The following is a 14163-nucleotide window of genomic DNA, read 5'->3' as shown; positions in this document are numbered from 1 at the left end:
AAGCAGTTCTATATCTATTAGGATTGACCTTTATCTATAGCAAATCCTAATTAAATATGATTAATTGGGCCACAAAATATGGAAAATCCTAACACAACGGTGTAGAAGTATCCAAATTAGATGAAAATTTAATAGAAAATTTTACTTAACATCAATAGCTAGACCAATACTTCCGATTTGAAATTTGAGTCTTTTATCACTGTTTTTTATGAGATTTTTATTTTCAGCCGTTCATTTTGAGGCTACTCGTTTACTAGACAAACGAAGTCAAAAATTTATAAAATTTGGTTTCTAGGTAATTCTAATAGTATAGATCATGTCTAACGGAACTGATCGCCGAATCAGATATCCCATTATTGAAAACAACTTATAAGTACGCAGGCTTCCGTACTTTCGAAAGCATAGAAGCCTAGCTATATATATATATATGTATATATATATATATACATATATATATATATATATATATGTATATATATATATATACATATATATATATATATATATATGTAGAGTTTTGCTAGAATACTATTAGTAGTAAACCGCTCGGTTTACTACCAATTTGTTTTAGATGATAGAGCTTCCAAATTGATGATCGACACCGTTAAACATGATCTAAACTATTTAAATTATCTGGAAATCAAATTTCACACATTTTCGATATTGTTCTCTTGTCCATCAAGTGAACATAAAAATGAATGGCTGGAAATGAATATCCTTCAAAAAGTGATGATATAATTTTTATATTTGAGATCTAGAGTCTAGATCTTATTTTAAATAGTTTAAAGAATNTGTGTTGGCGATGTTTTTTTTTTCCCCTCTAATATAGTAAATATGCATATAGATTATAACAATTTTTTAAGAAAATTTAAAAACTGCTAACATATATATATGGGACATTACTTTTAATCAATTTATTCTTTTTCTCGGAATTTTATTTTAACTTCCCTCTATAACTAAATGCTGTAATTAATGAAAATTTGTTCTAAACCTTACATTGTTACTTGTAGGTGACCAGGGCATTTTTATTATTGGTGTTACGTACACTTGCATTTTATTTTCTTGCAACATGCATGACTCGGTGGGAATATCTTGCAAAAATGTCAGCGCGAATTTCAAAGGAAAAAAAAGGAAAATAATACTAAAAAAATCAAATGTCAAATGGAACAATTAACTATATATCACTAGCTGTTCCGTAGCTTGTGTAACACAAATAACTAGCTTTTGGATGTTTAGAATAAAAACTCCACCTTTCAAATATGAATATTATATTATTAATAAAACACTGCATAATAATATTAATAAAAAGTAGCAATAATTTTATATATATACTTTATTTAATCCGTACTTACATAGAGACCCCTCTAAAAGCGTTAGTATAAAAAAAATCCATCTAATTTAGAGAAAATCTCATACATATCTATATTTATAATAATTGAACTAAATTAAAACTAATCAATTGAAACAAATTAAAGTAGATAATTAGTAATTAATTAAAACAAGAGTTATGTTACACTTTTTTGGAAATGTATTTTTCCACTTTGTCCAGATTAGTATAACTTTTTTATTTACTATTTATCTACTTTAATTTGTTTCAATTGATTAGTTTTAATTTAGTTCAATTATTATAAATATAGATATGTATGAGATTTTCTCTAAATTAGATGGATTTTTTTTATACTAACGCTTTTAGAGGGGTCTCTATGTAAGTACGGATTAAATAAAGTATATATATAAAATTATTGCTACTTTTTATTAATATTATTATGCAGTGTTTTATTAATAATATAATATTCATATTTGAAAGGTGGAGTTTTTATTCTAAACATCCAAAAGCTAGTTATTTGTGTCACACAAGCTACGGAACAGCTAGTGATATATAGTTAATTGTTCCATTTGACATTTGATTTTTTTAATATTATTTTCCTTTTTTTTCCTTTGAAATTCGCGCTGACATTTTTGCAAGATATTCCCACCGAGTCATGCATGTTGCAAGAAAATAAAATGCAAGTGTACGTAACACCAATAATAAAAATGCCCTGGTCACCTACAAGTAACAATGTAAGGTTTAGAACAAATTTTCATTAATTACAGCATTTAGTTATAGAGGGAAGTTAAAATAAAATTCCGAGAAAAAGAATAAATTGATTAAAAGTAATGTCCCATATATATACGTTAGCAGTTTTTAAATTTTCTTAAAAAATTGTTATAATCTATATGCATATTTACTATATTAGAGGGGAAAAAAAAAACATCGCCAACACACAGAGTATTTATAAGATTGTTGAAGAAAAATGAAGAAATTTATTTGCAAGCAATAATTTTTTACTTTTAGATAATAACTAAACTAGAATAAAATACCATTTTCAAGAGTTTAGGAACTAAAATGAAACTTTTTTGGAAGTGTGGAGTTGATGTATTTAAAGTTTAGGGACTAGTAGCGCAATTTAACTCAAGATAAAAAGCAAAAAAAGCGGTAGTAATTAAAGTGTATTATTATAAAAAAGCTTATTTAAAGTGAAAAAATAAAGGGAAAATAAAGGAAAGAAATTGATAAAATATAGGTCCCAATCTACACGAGATATTACTTTAATATTAATAAATGGTATTATTATTTTGTGTTTCTATGTTATTGCTGTACATGTCTCGTTGTGCTCGGAAACAATTGAGATGGTATTATCACAATCTATTAAAAATATTTTCCAACGTTGGGGAGAATTAATCACAAGTCGTTTTTTACTCTTAAATTAAAAAAAAAACTCGGAACCTTTTGACTTTTGCATATCTACGATGCATTTATTATTATATAAAAATACCCTAGTGGGTTCCCCCGCGTATATTTAAGCTACAGGGCAAGATCAGCTAAATATATAATAAACATAGGGCAAAGAGTTTCAGGTTAAATAATTAAACTTATTATTATGTGAATAATTAATGGATTCAACATTTCTAGTTATTGTCACCACGTGACTTTCACATACAACATAAATATGTATGCAAGATACTGTGCATGATTCCTTAAATCTTAAGATAATTGATTTTCTTTGCTAGATGAACGTAATGGAATGTTAATTAGTTTCACTGTTTATAACCGGGTAACTTGCACGTTTGGTCCTCAAACTATGAGGTTGGTAACATTTTGGTCCTTAAAATATAATTTGCTATAATTTTTGATTTAAATTTTTAGAATTGTTGCAATCAAATTCTGTTATCTAATTTAAGTGATTAAATATTAAGATACATGTAATATAGAAATGGTGTAATTCTATTGTGATTAATGACGCGCCTAATTAATTTTGAGATATCCCACCACCTTTATATCACGGAGATGTTAATATTTAGTCAGCTCAATTGAGTTGTGGGATTTTATTGTCACGATTTTAAAAGTTCGAGCCAAAGATAATAACAAATTAAATTTTGAGGATTAAAATATCACTCGCCATATATTCTGAGGACCATATGTGCAATTTATCTTTTATAATATTATGGAAATTCTCCGTACATACACTACAACAAAAACGGTCTATAGCGACACTTTTAAATGTAGGTACATGTCAAAAAAGTGCTGCTAGCTAAAATTACCGACACTTTTAAAAAGTGTTGCTATATGTGGGGTCGCTAGGTATATAGTGACAGTTAAGGAGTGTCGCTATAATCTAAAAGAGTGCTGCTAATTTACCAACACTTATTTAAGCATTTAGCAACCGCCGAAACTCTATCTCGTTGGCTGCGGTGGCGGAGAAGGACGACAGGAAAGGCTCTTCGTCTAGAATTTCAGTGGATTGAGTGAAGAAAGAAGAAAAGATGGTAATTAATTTTTCTTTTTTTTTTTTCTTTTCTATTTGTAATCGGGTCAAATGGACTGGGTGTGGTTAGTTGAGTAGAGTAATCTTTTATTTTTGGTTGGATTGGGCTTTATATTTAGGTATAAGTAGATTTTTTTTAAGTTTTAGCATAAATGGGACACTTACTCAAAAGTGTCCCAAACATGTGTCCATATAACCTAATTCTGTTGTAGTGATATATTATTAAAAAATTTTCAAATTCTCTTCGGTTGTAAAAGGAGGAGCAGAGTTGTGGAAGCATCATAAATTCTCAAATATTAATTAAGAATTAAGAACATTACAAAAGTCATTTTGACTCGTTTATTTTATTTAGAAATAAATTTACAAAAGTCATTTTGACTCTGTGAATCAGCTAAGATTCGAACTTGGGACCTCGGGTACCAACTATCAAGCCCTTTGCCACTTGCACTACCGATTCAAGTTGCATGATTAATTGTTTACAAACTTGTCATTTCAAAATTCAATATTATGATATTCATGGAATGATATAAACTAGTAAAGCGAATAACCTTTAAAATTTCATAGAATTTATAATCTAATATATTGATCTTGATGAAATAGAAAATTTTGTAACNAATTTTAAATTTTAAATTTTTTTTATAATTTATAATTTATAATATATAATTTATAATTTGATCTTTTGAAACTTAAAATTTCACTCGGGGACGAGAACGAGAGTATCCAAGTGTCAGGGAAAATTTTTTTGGTTGGTGTAGATTATTATTTTGCTCCTTTTTTTTGTTTGCTATAGTTTAAGTATAATTTAAAAAATAAGTGGTATGCTAGGCTAGAGATATCAACGGGTCGGATTCGGAGTCACGCTCCGGATTACTCGTTTCTCCGGGCACGCTAACAGACCCGCCGTATAGTTAGAAATTTTTCTTATATACAAAGCGATAGCTGTACCTGTATCTGTAATCATACTACAACCAGTAATATAGAGCTGCTAAGAAGAAAAGTATAAATAAATAACATCGGTTCAACATATATACATAATATCCTGATACAAAAACACTCGTTCCAGCGAGTTACTAACAACAGTATGTATAAGAACCAAAAACTAACATTACCTGTAGCGGGTATGTCTCTAACTCAGCAGCAACACGGGAAGGGATCTAACTCGTGACTCCCTTTCCACGATCTGTATCCGCAACGGCAGCAGCCGAAGAAGAAGGTTGTACAAAAAGGGTCCACAACTCGGTGTGAGAACTACTGCAAAAAGAAGTAGTCCTCAGTGGGTACCATTACCGACCTCAACGGCTCACCCACTAAGTCTACAGAAGGTATGCTCAATGATAGTAAAGAAACTGGAATAATCTACAGGTATATGCCACTATACTATCATGATCCAGCACTAACTATCTGTAGAAAATGCAAATCTTGACCCAATCTCACTAGAGACTGTGAACACACCCGTCCCGCATGTCGAAGCTACACTAACTACCTCCACGCTAGGCTGTCAGTGGAGAGCGAGTCCAAACAGGACAAAACCGACAACAATGCAAACGCACAAAGCCCGACTCCGGAGTGGCACTCGTGGGTGCTACTTAACCGAGTATGCAAGCGTGTCTCTGCTGAGCTCAACCAGACTCTCACAGGTTATAGTCAAAGCAGAAAGGTCAAACTGGTCTAACAACCATAATCTACGTACCCTCGGCACAATCCGATGCAAAACAGCAAATTTAGGTCCACCGTCAACCTCAACGGCACCCGACAGTCCGAAACAGTCTATACACTATCGTAAAAATAATCTCGGCGTCCCAGCATGAGCATAAATGTATTCTACACTATTCTGGATATCCACCGCCCACAAACTGTGGCGATACAAACAAACTACGGTTCTTAGAGCTAAATCTGGTAGTTTCAGAAAGTGACGGTGTAGAATCGATAGTTTTCTCCTAAGTCAATTCTAAGTCCAACATGTATAAATTAGCTAACATTTTAAGTAGGGGTGGAAACGAGCCGAGCTCGAGCGAGCTTATGTCAGCTCAAATTCGGCTTCAAATTAATTTCGAGCCTAAATCTAGGCTCAAGCTCCGCTTGAAATTAATTCGGGCCGAGCTCGAGTGAGCCTAATTTCGAGTCGAGCCGAGCTCGAGCTCTAAACGAGCCGATTGAAATTCTCGACATTATATAATCAATAGTTTAATTTTTATAGAACATTACCTACAATTTAATGCAACATGTCCAATAGTTCAAAATACAAAATAATTGCAAGAAATGTGAGCTAGGGTGACTGCCTGACTTGGTGAGGGTCTGAGAGAGAGAGAGAGAGAGAGAGGGGGGGGGAATTAGGGATTTAAAAATTTGAATGTTATCATGTTTTAGGGTTATGTGCAACAGTGAAAGTCTGAAAGAGAGAGTGCGTTATGTAAATTTAGAGTTGGGCTCAATTGCACGGTTGTACTTGTTGGGTTTATTTTATGGGCCAACAATAATGACCCAAATTAAATTAAAGCCTATATATAATTAAAATACATTATATTTATAAATATATATTATATATCATATATATAGTGTATATCTACTATACTATCGAAAATATAGAGGATTTGATGTTTTTGAATCTTTCACCCTTTGATTAAAAANTATATATATATATACATAGAGTCCGGCTACTATACTTTTATGAGTATTGGCTCCTTTATACTCATAAGTTTTCGACCCTTAAATTTATTCTATTAATCATTTTCATCCGTTAGATCATACTATTTAACCAACTATCCACTCAACCCTAGGGGACCACTATCATTCTAAGTGGGGACTACCATCATCCTAACCACACATCCCATCAATCAACAGTTAACAATTTATGAGTACAAGGGGGTCTATACTCATAAGAGTATAGTAGCCCCGGCCTATATATATATATATATATATTCGAGCTTTTCGAGCTTTTCGAGCCTAATTCGAACGAGCCGAGTAATACTCAACCTCGGCTTGAAATGAATTTCGAGCCTTTTATTTTGTTCAAGCTCGGCTCATTTAATTTCGAGTCGAGCTCGAGCGAGCCGAATATCGAGCCGAACACGAGTCGAACGCGAGTCGGCTTGCTCGTTTGCCAGCCCTAATTTTAAGCTCCAAATTCATAATCTACAAACTAACAATACATGCTGACAACAGGTAGACTTAGGAGGAAATTCGCAGAATCCGGTAAGCTTCACATTAACTCACCTCTAGTGCGAGTCTGACCACTGCCAGAAATCGCAAGAGGAGGCCCTGCCACGAATAGTCTAGAACCGGCAACATTCTAATAGCACTAAAACACAAAAATACCAAATTCCATCAATATACTAAAAATTCAGCACTTAAGGTTAATTTCTTCAATTTCAATGTCAACCTCACCTTCCAATCTCCAATTCAGGTGAAGAAAAGGCCCAAAACCAGTAGAATATGATGGAACAACATCCTCTGGTCCCAAATCCAGCTTCCTTCAAGGATTGAATCAAGAAAACCAATAAGATCTCAATTTCGGCTCAAAAACACCAACAGCACAGAGAAATGCCAAATTAACCAAACAAAACTCAATCAAATGCTGTCAAATTGCCTCACGAAATCTCCAAGAAGTTAGCTAACCACAAAACCAAGTTTCGCAGCAATCCGATCTTCCTACGTCGCACACGAGCCAAAACGCCGACGATCGCTGCTGGAACTCTGCTGGAACTGAAATCCTCTAGGTGGAATTGGGTAAATTGGAGAGTTTAGAGCGCTAAAATGCAAAAATAGGGGCTTCTCTATGAAAGAGGGTGAAAAACCTTCTCACTAGGTCGATCATAAGCTTTTATAGGGAGGTGAATAGATAAGATAAGCCCCAGGGGCAGAAAAGGCTAACCTGCTGTTCCTGCAGAAATGGCCACTTTCGGGGGCCCGAAACCAACTTCTAGGCGTCCGAATCCTCCAGGCTACATAAATACTCCTCTTTGGTTCCTCCGCCCGCGATAAGATGCGCCCAAAACTTGGTCCGGCGGAACTCATGCCACCATACACGTGTCAGCACAGTCGATATTCCCAAAGTGAACATTCGGACCCACTTCTGGGTGTCCGAAAATAGGATCCGAATTGGCTTCCAGTTTCAGCTCAGTTCAACACTCAAATTCTGGGCGACCCAAACCAAGTTCCGGGCGCTCAAAACTGGCAAAACTTCAGTTTTGCCTATTCGAGTGTGCCAAATCCGTTTCTGCATTCATTTTGTGCAAAAACGATTCCGATTCAGTCCGACACTCTCCAGATATGTCGACCAATTGCTAATACTGTAGCCAATCCGATACCAAACTCTAGGGACACTACATTCAGGACGGATTTTCAAAAACCCGAACCCGAACCCGAACCCAACTCCAAACCCAAGACCCGAATCCGAACCCGACGGATTTTAAAAATTCATATCCAAATCCGAACCCGACCAAAAATCCGAAACCCGAACCTAAACCCGAACCCGAAAATTTGAACCCGAAACAATTATTTTTTTTTTCAATATTTCAAAATATATTATTATGCCTTGTCGTGTATGAAACCGATGTTTGGTGTTGGTTTGTGTTAAATCAAATGTCCAAATCAAATAAGATAAACATCAACTTAATAAATATATAATATAATATAAAGAATATATATATTATATTTTATAATATACATAATACAAAATAAATTTGAATTCGGGTCGGGTTCGAGTTCGGGTCGGGTATAGTCAAAATCCATATCCGAATCCATATCCGTCGGGTTTTTATTTTTGATATCCATATCCGAATCCATATCCATTTAGCATCGGATATACTCGTTTCATTCGGGTTCGGGTTCAGATAAAATTTCGGTTGTTCATACCCATTGACATTCCTATTATGCTAGGCTCCCACATACTTCATAAGATAATTTAATTTCATAAATATTTAGTGTTTTAATTATGCTATGTTTTACAGGGTATCCAAACAGCGCCTTAATATATAGAAGAACCACACAACCAATAATCCGTAATTTTACGAGGCCAAGGAAAAAGCGGGAAGGAATAAAAAGTTTACGAGAAGTTATTAAGTTATACAAAATATTATAATAAGTAGATTAATTTGTCTCATATTAGATTTAAGACTCATATGGGGGGCTGGGTATATTTGACATGATTTATGTGACAACTTTCACTCTAAAATATAAAATATAAAATATAATTTTTTTTTTTTTTTTTTGAGAGATAGGTAGCACGCTACCCGCTTCGTTTATTTTATTTAGAAATAAACTTAGCTAGAAATGTGAATCAACTAGGACTCAAACTTGGGTCTCAGATACCAACCACCATGCCCCTTGCCACTTGCTCTAGGAACGGTCGGTATAAAATATAAAATATTGTTTTCCTACAGATTGAGGGTTAAATTGAAAAGGTACTAAAAAACACACAAGCCATGCTATCCATACCCACTATGTAATATATATAGGTGCAAAATTTATACTTATAAATCTATTACGGTTAATATTTAGTCACTTGTCTTATCTTTTTTTATTTTTGAACTTAAATTCAAAACACTTGTATATCAACTATTGAATTTTTGAATGTTAGATGTATTGTCTTATAAGGGGTGTCAATGTAATATTTGTCAAAAAATACCTTGGGGAAACCCTTTCAATTCACGTGAAATTTCTAGGGTTTGAATTTGACGTCGCTTATCTCGGGTCAATTTTTTTTTTTTTTTTGGCAATTAGGTGGGTTAGGATATTTTTTTAAAACAAAATTATCTTAGCTAATTAACCAACTTGGATTTTTATAATTTAGTCATAATTGTGGGTTGATGTGACAAATTCTGGTCCAAAACTCAAAATGGTCAACACTGAGGCATGATTTTTGAGTGTGAATTGGACTTAAGTTTTATATATTTTGTATGGTTAGCCTTCACAGTAACGTATTGCTCCGATCCATTTGGACCCACCGAATTTTAGACAACGTTTTGTTTTAGTCCTTAAACTTTTTTAACTTTTCATATATATTTAGCATTCCACTTTAGTTCTTGTTTATATACGTACTAATTAATAGTGAAAAAAATTATTGTCTACACTTCATGTATCTATTCATACATAGGTCACAAGTTTTTGGATCTTTGATATTATTATCCCATTCATTGATCCTCATGGCTGTTGGGTTGTACAGTGCACATTTATCTATAGACATATTAAAAGTTCAATTCTCACAGGGGTTATGTGTCGCCTTCTCCTTTCCTTGCGCTGTCTGCTCCCCCTCTCTCCGATCCGTTCGCCCACCCTGAGCGGACTCATGTCCTGCCCGCCCCGCCTCCTTCCCCCTGTAGATTGGCCCAGACCTGCTCAGTTCTCTGCGGGATTACATGTGGTGTGCTCCTTTTCTCGCGCGGTCCGTCCCCCCTCTCTACGATCTGTTCGTCCTATCTATCTCTGAACGGGCTCACATGCCGCCCCGCCCCGTCTCCTTCCTCCTCTAGATCGGCCCAGATCTGCCGACTGCTGTGGCGTATACCTTGACGCAGGTGTAGCTCCTGCAGATCCCGTAGGGTGCGCAGGGTTGTCGCCCTCTACAATGGCCTTTTCCTCCCTCGGCCGTACGCACGTCTCGACAGTGTGTCAGGGGGTCTCGAAGTACGCACGTGGTTGCCATACTTTTTCCCTCTGTTCGCGATGCGCATCGTGTCCATTCCGTCCCTTCATCCTCTTCCTCCCTTCCTTGCTCTCATGCCTGCCGCCGCCAGAGGTGGGTTGCCTAATGCCCATAGGGTTTACAGTGTGTAATCATCACCCTAGCCCTCACCCCTTCCCTACAATGGGGACTCTGCCCTTCTCTATATTTCACCGGCGTCCTACCTCCTCCTCCCTTTCTAAGCGCGTGGTGTGGTGGTACGGATGGCCACTGAGGCTACCTGACCCACTCACCTCCCTCTCGGCAGTTGCCTATAAATAGGCCTACATCTATGCATAAAGGGCTCAACCTATTTGCCTCCATTTTAAAGGTCTGTTTTAGCCAATAAGAAGTCATGGAAAAAATCTGTCTTCACCCATTCCTTTAATTGGTGGAAAATAATTAACGCATGTGTTTTCCGTGTTCTGCTAGGTCCTCTAAAACTCCCTCTACTCTGCCTGTGCCAACCCTTCTGTTCTCTCATTGTTTTCGGTGGGCGGCGTCTGAGCTGGTAGCCTCCGTTCCAAAGTTTGGCCTAAAAACTCTGCGGCCTATGCCTGTCCTTCTGTTCCTTCATTACTTTTGGTGAGTGGGGCGAGCTCTAAATTATGATGTATTTTTTCCTCTTGTTTACTTTGGGGGTTTGACTGTCGAAGGCCTTCTTTGGGTCTACCAATTCTGATATTTGAAAATGTGCCTTCTCAAACCCTTATACTCAACAAACTAAAAAAAAAATAATAAAACTTAACCTTTATAGTTACCAAATTAAAAAAGAATAAGACTTGCGAGAAAATTCTTTGGGACTGATAACTCTGATATTTTAAAAGGTGCCTTCTCAGACCCTTATACTTAACAAATGTCCACACTATTACTTTCGTTTAATGTAACCTACGGCTGACTGAGAGCATATGTTGACATCAGTGACTTTTTATACATTTGCACATATCAATTCTTTAATTTTTTTAAAACGACAAGAAGGGTACTCTCATTATGTAGCTATAAGTGCTTTCCTTTGAATTGATTGTTTCTTTCTCCAATTTTCAAATTAATTACACTTGCCGAGATGTCGGTTATTCAACTTTCGTATACTAGATTACTTGAGGAAGTAGCTAAAAAGTTGGGTGTCGAAACGTCTGAGTGCGTTGTAACTATTGCTGCTGAAGGTTGGTTTCTAGCATATATAGACCTTCCAATTGTACGTAGTGGGACAATTATTAAAATTGTGCGAAATTGGGGTGCTCTATTCCCTGATTTCGTAGTGACATAGGAAGATGCAACATGTGTGGCTATTTAAAGAATGAAGGGCGAGCTTGGTTTACACATAAAATATGCAAATTACGATGACTTTATATTATACAAAAGTTTGTATGATGATGTTATGGTTTAGCAGAGTGACTTGTTTGGGTAGCTCACAAACTTGAAGCGGGAGCACAATATTCTGAAAGATTGTTACGCTTCTACTGTTGCTGAAAAAGTGAACGCTATAACTGAGAAGGTGAAAATGCGCCGTGAAATTAACGATTGTCATGTGAACTGTCTACATGCGCATCGAGCTGCTACAGCGGCTGGCCCCTCTGAAGCAGGGTCTACTTCTTAGCTCAACACTCTATTCTTGGAGTTGCTGCTTTTATTCCCCGTACCCTTTAGTATTGGAATGTTCTACTGGCTCCTTTTGTACTGTTGAGCTGGTCCTCATGTCTCAGCATATTTTGTTCTTTCGTTAGTTTGTAAAATATGTCATGTATTGTGAGCTATTCTGTTTAGTGTGAGCAGTAATTTGTCAGAATCGTGGCTCTTCTACTATTTTAGATATATTAAAAGTTCAATTCTCACAGAGGTTACGTGTCGCCGTCTCCTTTCCTCGCGCGGTCCATTCCCCCTCTCTCCGATCAGTTCGCCCAAGCTGAGTGGACTCACGTGCCNTTACGTGTCGCTGTCTCCTTTCCTCGCGCGGTCCGTTCCCCCTCTCTCCAATCAGTTCGCTCAAGCTGAGCGGACTCACGTGCCACCCGCCCCGCCTCCTTCTCTCTCTAGATCGGCCTAGATCTACTCAGTTCTCTGCGGGGTTACGTGTCGTGTGCTCATTTTCTCGCATGGTCCGTCCCCCCTCTCTCCGATCCGTTCGCCCTCTCTATTTCTGAGTGGGCTCACGTGCCGCCACACTAAGTGCTCGCCAAAACCGAACGACAACTGCCGTACATGGCTACTACCGAACCTATAGGTGTTGTTCCGATGATCCGAACACTACTTTGGTGTCGCACCATGCACACAATATACAATTGGCCCGATGATGCTCACAACATTACAACATCACCCATTGGTGATATAAAGTCACCCACAATATGAAGACACAAGCGGAACATCGTACATACCAACCGACCTCCCGAATCTGTCGATTTCTGTATAAACCCGCCGGAAATCCCGAAATCACATTGGGACGCTGCCGGAACCAACGAACTATCTCGAAAAGCACCGACTCATACCACGAGTCACCCACTGGCTCGAAACACTCTGATTTGGGTGTCTCGGTAGCAAACACTAATTCTATGTCGAAACGATTGTCGTCGAATAATCGCTCCAATCCAGATTTTCGGAAGTGTCAAATTTGATACCAGAACCCTCCGCCACTCACCCGTCATCTTCGAAAACTCGAGACGATGTAGGCAGCCAGCCAACAAGGCTCAGCAGCAAAACCTTGGGCATTCCAACAGCATTTGGTGAAAATCGAACCGATATCGCGTTTTGTCAGTGGATTTTGCCGGAAAAAACGCACAAAATAGAGATTCGGTCTCCGCAAAAAATTTTCGACCTTGGACAATCAGTCCATAGGTCACATGCATTGAATACTTGCTGCCCACAGTAGCCGAAAGGGCAATAATAGCATGAAAGTCCCTACTAATCCCAATAATTGCTACAAATACATGCAATTTGAGGAGATTAAAGCCGTTACCTCAATCCGAGCACTTCTGAGGTCAGCTGAGGCATAGGCTGATGGGTTTCGACAAAGTAAAGATCGTGCTCACTGTCCGGAGCACAGAAAAGAGCCAAGGAGTGTGCAGGAGCAAACCAAAGATTAGCAAGGAATGCGCACCGGGGGCAACAAAGCTGAAATCGATGATCTTGGCTTCGCCAATGGAAAAATAGAAGAGCATGATGATTAGCACTCCTCAGGGGTCACAGTGCTCACCTTCGGAGGTGTTGGAGTGGCCCCGGATCGCTGGAATAGCGAAAGGCATGCAGAAAAAGCCGTAACCGGGCTTACTGGGAGTAAATAGGCTCCGGCCGACCGCTGGCGGGTCGACGGCGCGCCCGTTGGCAGCAGAGGGGTGCGGTCGACGAGGAAGGGCTGGCGCGAGCACTAGCCGGTGGTGGAAGGCGGCGGTGGCGGAGCGGGACCAACCCAAGGCCAACTCGAGCTTGGCTCGAGTTCACCAGCCTTCTCTAATGCAGGCGGCAGTCGGAATGGCCGCTGGAAGGGAAAGGGGCTCTCCTGGGACCAAGAAGAGGGGGCGGCGACGGCGGACGGTGACGGCACTGGCGACACGGTGCAGCTTGGCTGCCCATGCCCTAGATCTCACTATGGAGGCTGCAGGGGCTGCGGCGACGCTCGGCGGGGGTTGAAGCCATTGAAAAGGCCTCACGGTGGTTGAGGACGACATCGGAGGGGAGGCCCGAGGTGAGGGTGCGCCTTGCCTT

This window comes from Ananas comosus, linkage group 9 (genome assembly GCF_001540865.1).
Source record: "Ananas comosus cultivar F153 linkage group 9, ASM154086v1, whole genome shotgun sequence".
NCBI lineage: Eukaryota > Viridiplantae > Streptophyta > Magnoliopsida > Poales > Bromeliaceae > Ananas > Ananas comosus.
This window is presented reverse-complemented; position numbering follows the sequence as displayed.